At 50.8% G+C, this 7,330-nt stretch overlaps 1 protein-coding gene across 1 annotated transcript in view; it reads right to left on the bottom strand.

Annotated features, from left to right (window-relative positions):
* The window catches only part of LOC109884320 (protocadherin-16), a 53,748-nt gene extending 52,952 nt beyond the window's left edge, over nucleotides 1–796 (bottom strand). Inside the window, exon 1 of the mRNA XM_031809629.1 lies at nucleotides 66–796. The gene's annotated coding sequence lies outside the window, so the exon portion shown is untranslated. The remainder of the gene's footprint in view (nucleotides 1–65) is intronic.
* Between the last annotated feature and the right edge of the window lie 6,534 nt (nucleotides 797–7,330).

Genomic DNA, 7,330 nt, shown 5'->3' with positions numbered 1-7,330 from the left:
GAAAGAAAGAAAGAATTGAATTGAGAGAGACAGAGAGAGAGACGCAGAGAGAAAAGGTGACTTACATGCATCTGAACCCGCTGAAGTTTCGCTGTTCTGGCCGTGCGCTCCGGTCCCGTTATATCCCGGTATTCCTTTATCCAAAACCAGATCAGTATGCAGCACACTGCTCGCCTATTCCCCTGACGACCCAAACACACAGACACACAATCCACAGAAACAAATAAAAAATAAGCCCAAGACTGCTGCTCTCTGCTTTCTCCGCTCTACATAATATCCACCATGGAGAAAGAAACGAAATAGTTCCGTTTTCAGTGATTAGGCGATATCCCTTTAGCGCTGCGGATTAGGTTACACCCCCAGAAAGCGATAGCATTCCGTTCTTCTTCTCCAGTGGCAGGTGAGGTGAGCTGGTTTTCTCAATCAGAATATGGTTCCCCTCCTCTCTTCGGTTCAGTCTCAGCTGTTAGCTTAGTGGTGAGAACAACGCTTCTGTACCCCACAGTCGGCTCTTCTCTCTCTCTTTGCTCTTTCTCTCAATTCAATTGAATTTGAATTATATTTAAGGGCTTTATTTATTTTTATCTCTAACGGTATCTCTCTTGCTCTCTCAGCATCCAATAGAACAGAGCTCGCGCGCTCAGAGGACACCGCAGTAGTGGCACCTCCGAATGAAACCGTACACCGACACCAGGCTCAAATCCCTCCCTCTCTCCTCTCGTCTCCCTCTCCTCCTCCTTTTCCTCCAATTTGGGTTTGCTAATTTATTCGACACGTGGGGAGCTGCACAAAAGGGTGAGCGAAGGAAAAGAGAGTCGAGCAGAGCTGAGAAAGGAAAGAGTGAGAAAATATTGGGGTTTGGTGCCCCCCAGCTCCGTTGAACGGAAGTGGTTTTCCGTTTAAATTCAGACAAAGGAGCGCGTGCCTTTCCCTGAGTTGCATCCGAGTCAGCTGATCGTTATGTTAATAATGACTACCATTGGAACTGTCATAGGATTGATTAGCTGGCTCTCAGAGCCATAGATTTAGCCATAGATATAGGACCCCATTAATTACAACATGAGATACTTTACCCATCACACATCATTATAATGCAACCTGTTCACATCACACATCATTATAATGCAACCTGTTCACATCACACATCATTATAATGCAACCTGTTCACATCACACATCATTATAATGCAACCTGTTCACATCACACATCATTATAATGCAACCTGTTCACATCACACATCATTATAATGCAACCTGTTCACATCACACATCATTATAATGCAACCTGTTCACATCACATATCATTATAATGCAACCTGTTCACATCACACATCATTATAATGCAACCTGTTCACATCACACATCATTATAATGCAACCTGTTCACATCACACATCATTATAATGCAACCTGTTCACATCACACATCATTATAATGCAACCTGTTCACATCACACATCATTATAATGCAACCTGTTCACATCACACATCATTATAATGCAACCTGTTCACATCACACATCATTATAATGCAACCTGTTCACATCACACATCATTATAATGCAACCTGTTCACATCACACATCATTATAATGCAACCTGTTCACATCACACATCATTATAATGCAACCTGTTCACATCACACATCATTATAATGCAACCTGTTCACATCACACATCATTATAATGCAACCTGTTCACATCACACATCATTATAATGCAACCTGTTCACATCACACATCATTATAATGCAACCTGTTCACATCACACATCATTATAATGCAACCTGTTCACATCACACATCATTATAATGCAACCTGTTCACATCACACATCATTATAATGCAACCTGTTCACATCACACATCATTATAATGCAACCTGTTCACATCACACATCATTATAATGCAACCTGTTCACATCACACATCATTATAATGCAACCTGTTCACATCACACATCATTATAATGCAACCTGTTCACATCACACATCATTATAATGCAACCTGTTCACATCACACATCATTATAATGCAACCTGTTCACATCACACATCATTATAATGCAACCTGTTCACATCACACATCATTATAATGCAACCTGTTCACATCACACATCATTATAATGCAACCTGTTCACATCACACATCATTATAATGCAACCTGTTCACATCACACATCATTATAATGCAACCTGTTCACATCACACATCATTATAATGCAACCTGTTCACATCACACATCATTATAATGCAACCTGTTCACATCACACATCATTATAATGCAACCTGTTCACATCACACATCATTATAATGCAACCTGTTCACATCACACATCATTATAATGCAACCTGTTCACATCACACATCATTATAATGCAACCTGTTCACATCACACATCATGGAAACTAGGAAATGTCCCCTCCTGTAGACTGTCTGGCCAAGCCCAGCTCTCTCCTGTACTGTCTGGCCAAGCCCAGCTCCCTCCTGTACTGTCTGGCCAAGCCCAGCTCTCTCCCTGTATACTGTCTGGCCAAGCCCAGCTCCCTCCCTGTAGACTGTCTGGCCAAGCCCAGCCCCCTCCTGTAGACTGTCTGGCCAAGCCCAGCTCCCTCCTGTATACTGTCTGGCCAAGCCCAGCTCTCTCCTGTACTGTCTGGCCAAGCCCAGCTCCCTCCTGTACTGTCTGGCCAAGCCCAGCTCTCTCCCTGTAGACTGTCTGGCCAAGCCCAGCTCTCTCCCTGTATACTGTCTGGCCAAGCCCAGCTCTCTCCCTGTATACTGTCTGGCCAAGCCCAGCTCTCTCCTGTAGACTGTCTGGCCAAGCCCAGCTCCCTCCTGTACTGTCTGGCCAAGCCCAGCTCCCTCCTGGACTGTCTGGCCAAGCCCAGCTCTCTCCTGTACTGTCTGGCCAAGCCCAGCTCCCTCCTGTACTGTCTGGCCAAGCCCATCTCTCTCCCTGTAGACTGTCTGGCCAAGCCCAGCTCCCTCCTGTACTGTCTGGCCAAGCCCAGCTCCCTCCTGTACTGTCTGGCCAAGCCCAGCTCCCTCCTGTACTGTCTGGCCAAGCCCAGCTCCCTCCTGTAAAACCTTTGGTGGTGGATGAACTTATTAAACCCAGGGCCTTTTACACTGTGGTTCCCCTCTTCTCCTGTATATTTATGGACAGGCTGACCTCTCCTGTAGAATCTGTATTAGCCAATGGCAGCGGCTGCAGCTGATAGCCTATGATGTCATTTTGGGAAATGCCTCGTTTGGAGGTAATGGAGGGTCCTGTCTGTTGGCTTGGAACACACCAAGTTACTACACACACACACACATAGGTAGGACACACACACACACATATAGGTATGACACACACACACATAGGTATGACACGCATACGCACACACACACACACACACACACACACACACACACACACACACACACACACACACACACACACACACACACACACACACACACACACACACACACACACACACACACACACACACACACACACACACACACACACACACACACACACACACACACCCAAGGACTATACAATCCTATGTTATATCTCCTAGATATGAGACAGCCAAAGTCATAAATGAGTGTAATTGACATGTGTACTGGACTGACTATAATTTGGCTTTTCAACCAGGCTTAGTGCAGCAGGAGGTTATAGCTGGCGGAGACTGGAATATAAAAAATAATTTATTTTTGAGCTTTGGAAGATATTTAGTCTTTTTTGCAATAATAACTGACTGACTGACAGTCAGTGTCATGTCCTTGCTCCCATGCAGATCTGTCCAAATCAGTCTGTATTGTATTAGTATTGTACATCAGCATGTCCTTATTTCCATTGTCTGTCTGTCTGTCTGTCTGTCTGTCTGTCTGTCTGTCTGTGTGTGTGTGTGTGCAGGTGTCCGTCCCTATTATCTGATTCATACTTGCTTCCTAGGAAACGGGATGAGGTGACGTCACACACTCCTCCGAGCCGAGAGGGGGATAGGGTGTGTCTGTGTGTGTGTTGGTGGGGGGGGATGCTGATAGGACAGGGTGATAGGGTGTGTGTGTTGGGGGGGTGCTGATAGGACAGGGTGACAGGGTGTGTGTGTTGGTGGGGGGGGTTGCTGATAGGACAGGGTGACAGGGTGTGTGTGTTGGGGGGGTGCTGATAGGACAGGGTGATAGGGTGTGTGTGTTGGTGGGGGGGTTGCTGATAGGACATGTGACAGGGTGTGTGTGTTGGGGGGGTGCTGATAGGACAGGGTGATAGGGTGTGTGTGTTGGTGGGGGGGTTGCTGATAGGACAGGTGACAGGGTGTGTGTGTTGGGGGGGTGCTGATAGGACAGGGTGATAGGGTGTGTGTGTTGGTGGGGGGGTTGCTGATAGGACAGGTGATAGGGTGTGTGTGTTGGTGGGGGGGTTGCTGATAGGACAGGTATTAGGGTGTGTGTGTTGGTGGGGGGGTTGCTGATAGGACAGGTGACAGGGTGTGTGTGTTGGGAGGGTGCTGATAGGACAGGTGACAGGGTGTGTGTGTTGGGAGGGTGCTGATAGGACAGGGTGACAGGGTGTGTGTGTTGGGAGGGTGCTGATAGGACAGGTGACAGGGTGTGTGTGTTGGGAGGGTGCTGATAGGACAGGGTGACAGGGTGTGTGTGTTGGGAGGGTGCTGATAGGACAGGTGACAGGGTGTGTGTGTTGGGAGGGTGCTGATAGGACAGGTGACAGGGTGTGTGTGTTGGGAGGGTGCTGATAGGACAGGTGACAGGGTGTGTCTGTTGGGAGGGTGCTGATAGATAGGGTGGCAGGGTGTGTGTGTTGGGGGGGTGCTGATAGGACAGGGTGACAGGGTGTGTGTGTGTTGGGAGGGTGCTGATAGGACAGGTGACAGGGTGTGTGTGTTGGGGGGTTGCTGATAGGACAGGTGACAGGGTGTGTGTGTTGGGGGGGTGCTGATAGGACAGGGTGACAGGGTGTGTGTGTTGGGAGGGTGCTGATAGGACAGGGTGACAGGGTGTGTGTGTTGGGAGGGTGCTGATAGGACAGGGTGACAGGGTGTGTGTGTTGGGAGGGTGCTGATAGGACAGGGTGACAGGGTGTGTGTGTTGGGAGGGTGCTGATAGGACAGGTGACAGGGTGTGTGTGTTGGGAGGGTGCTGATAGGACAGGTGACAGGGTGTGTGTGTTGGGAGGGTGCTGATAGGACAGGGTGACAGGGTGTGTGTGTTGGAAGGGTGCTGATAGGACAGGGTGATAGGGTGTGTGTGTTGGGAGGGTGCTGATAGGACAGGGTGACAGGGTGTGTGTGTTGGGGGGGTGCTGATAGGACAGGGTGATAGGGTGTATGTGTTGGGAGGGTGCTGATAGGACAGGGTGACAGGGTGTGTGTGTTGGGGGGGTGCTGATAGGACAGGGTGATAGGGTGTGTGTGTTGGGAGGGTGCTGTTAGGACAGGGTGACAGGGTGTGTGTGTTGGGGGGGTGCTGATAGGACAGGGTGATAGGGTGTATGTGTTGGGAGGGTGCTGATAGGACAGGGTGACAGGGTGTGTGTGTTGGGAGGGTGCTGATAGGACAGGGTGATAGGGTGTGTGTGTTGGGAGGGTGCTGATAGGACAGGGTGACAGGGTGTGTGTGTTGGGGGGGTGCTGATAGGACAGGGTGATAGGGTGTATGTGTTGGGAGGGTGCTGATAGGACAGGGTGATAGGGTGTGTGTGTTGGGAGGGTGCTGATAGGACAGGGTGACAGGGTGTGTGTGTTGGGGGGGGTGCTGATAGGACAGGGTGATAGGGTGTATGTGTTGGGAGGGTGCTGATAGGACAGGGTGACAGGGTGTGTGTGTTAGGAGGGTGCTGATAGGACAGGGTGACAGGGTGTGTGTGTTGGGAGGGTGCTGATAGGACAGGGTGACAGGGTGTGTGTGTTGGGAGGGTGCTGATAGGACATGGTGACAGGGTGTGTGTGTTGGGAGGGTGCTGATAGGACAGGGTGACAGGGTGTGTGTTGGGAGGGTGCTGATAGGACAGGTGACAGGGTGTGTGTGTTGGGAGGGTGCTGATAGGACAGGTGACAGGGTGTGCGTGTTGGAGGGTGCTGATAGGACAGGTGACAGGGTAGGTGTGTTGGGAGGGTGCTGATAGGACAGGTGACAGGGTGTGTGTGTTGGGAGGGTGCTGATAGGACAGGTGACAGGGTGTGTGTGTTGGGAGGGTGCTGATAGGACAGGGTGACAGGGTGTGTGTGTTGGGAGGGTGCTGATAGGACAGGTGACAGGGTGTGTGTGTTGGGAGGGTGCTGATAGGACAGGTGACAGGGTGTGTGTGTTGGGAGGGTGCTGATAGGACAGGTGACAGGGTGTGTCTGTTGGGAGGGGTGCTGATAGATAGGGTGGCAGGGTGTGTGTGTTGGGGGGGTGCTGATAGGACAGGGTGACAGGGTGTGTGTGTGTTGGGAGGGTGCTGATAGGACAGGTGACAGGGTGTGTGTGTTGGGGGGTTGCTGATAGGACAGGTGACAGGGTGTGTGTGTTGGGGGGGTGCTGATAGGACAGGGTGACAGGGTGTGTGTGTTGGGAGGGTGCTGATAGGACAGGGTGACAGGGTGTGTGTGTTGGGAGGGTGCTGATAGGACAGGGTGACAGGGTGTGTGTGTTGGGAGGGTGCTGATAGGACAGGGTGACAGGGTGTGTGTGTTGGGAGGGTGCTGATAGGACAGGTGACAGGGTGTGTGTGTTGGGAGGGTGCTGATAGGACAGGTGACAGGGTGTGTGTGTTGGGAGGGTGCTGATAGGACAGGGTGACAGGGTGTGTGTGTTGGAAGGGTGCTGATAGGACAGGGTGATAGGGTGTGTGTGTTGGGAGGGTGCTGATAGGACAGGGTGACAGGGTGTGTGTGTTGGGGGGGTGCTGATAGGACAGGGTGATAGGGTGTATGTGTTGGGAGGGTGCTGATAGGACAGGGTGACAGGGTGTGTGTGTTGGGGGGGTGCTGATAGGACAGGGTGATAGGGTGTGTGTGTTGGGAGGGTGCTGTTAGGACAGGGTGACAGGGTGTGTGTGTTGGGGGGGTGCTGATAGGACAGGGTGATAGGGTGTATGTGTTGGGAGGGTGCTGATAGGACAGGGTGACAGGGTGTGTGTGTTGGGAGGGTGCTGATAGGACAGGGTGATAGGGTGTGTGTGTTGGGAGGGTGCTGATAGGACAGGGTGACAGGGTGTGTGTGTTGGGGGGGTGCTGATAGGACAGGGTGATAGGGTGTATGTGTTGGGAGGGTGCTGATAGGACAGGGTGATAGGGTGTGTGTGTTGGGAGGGTGCTGATAGGACAGGGTGACAGGGTGTGT

The sequence above is a fragment of the Oncorhynchus kisutch genome, linkage group LG29 (genome assembly GCF_002021735.2).
Source record: "Oncorhynchus kisutch isolate 150728-3 linkage group LG29, Okis_V2, whole genome shotgun sequence".
Lineage (NCBI taxonomy): Eukaryota > Metazoa > Chordata > Actinopteri > Salmoniformes > Salmonidae > Oncorhynchus > Oncorhynchus kisutch.
This window is presented reverse-complemented; position numbering and strand designations above follow the sequence as displayed.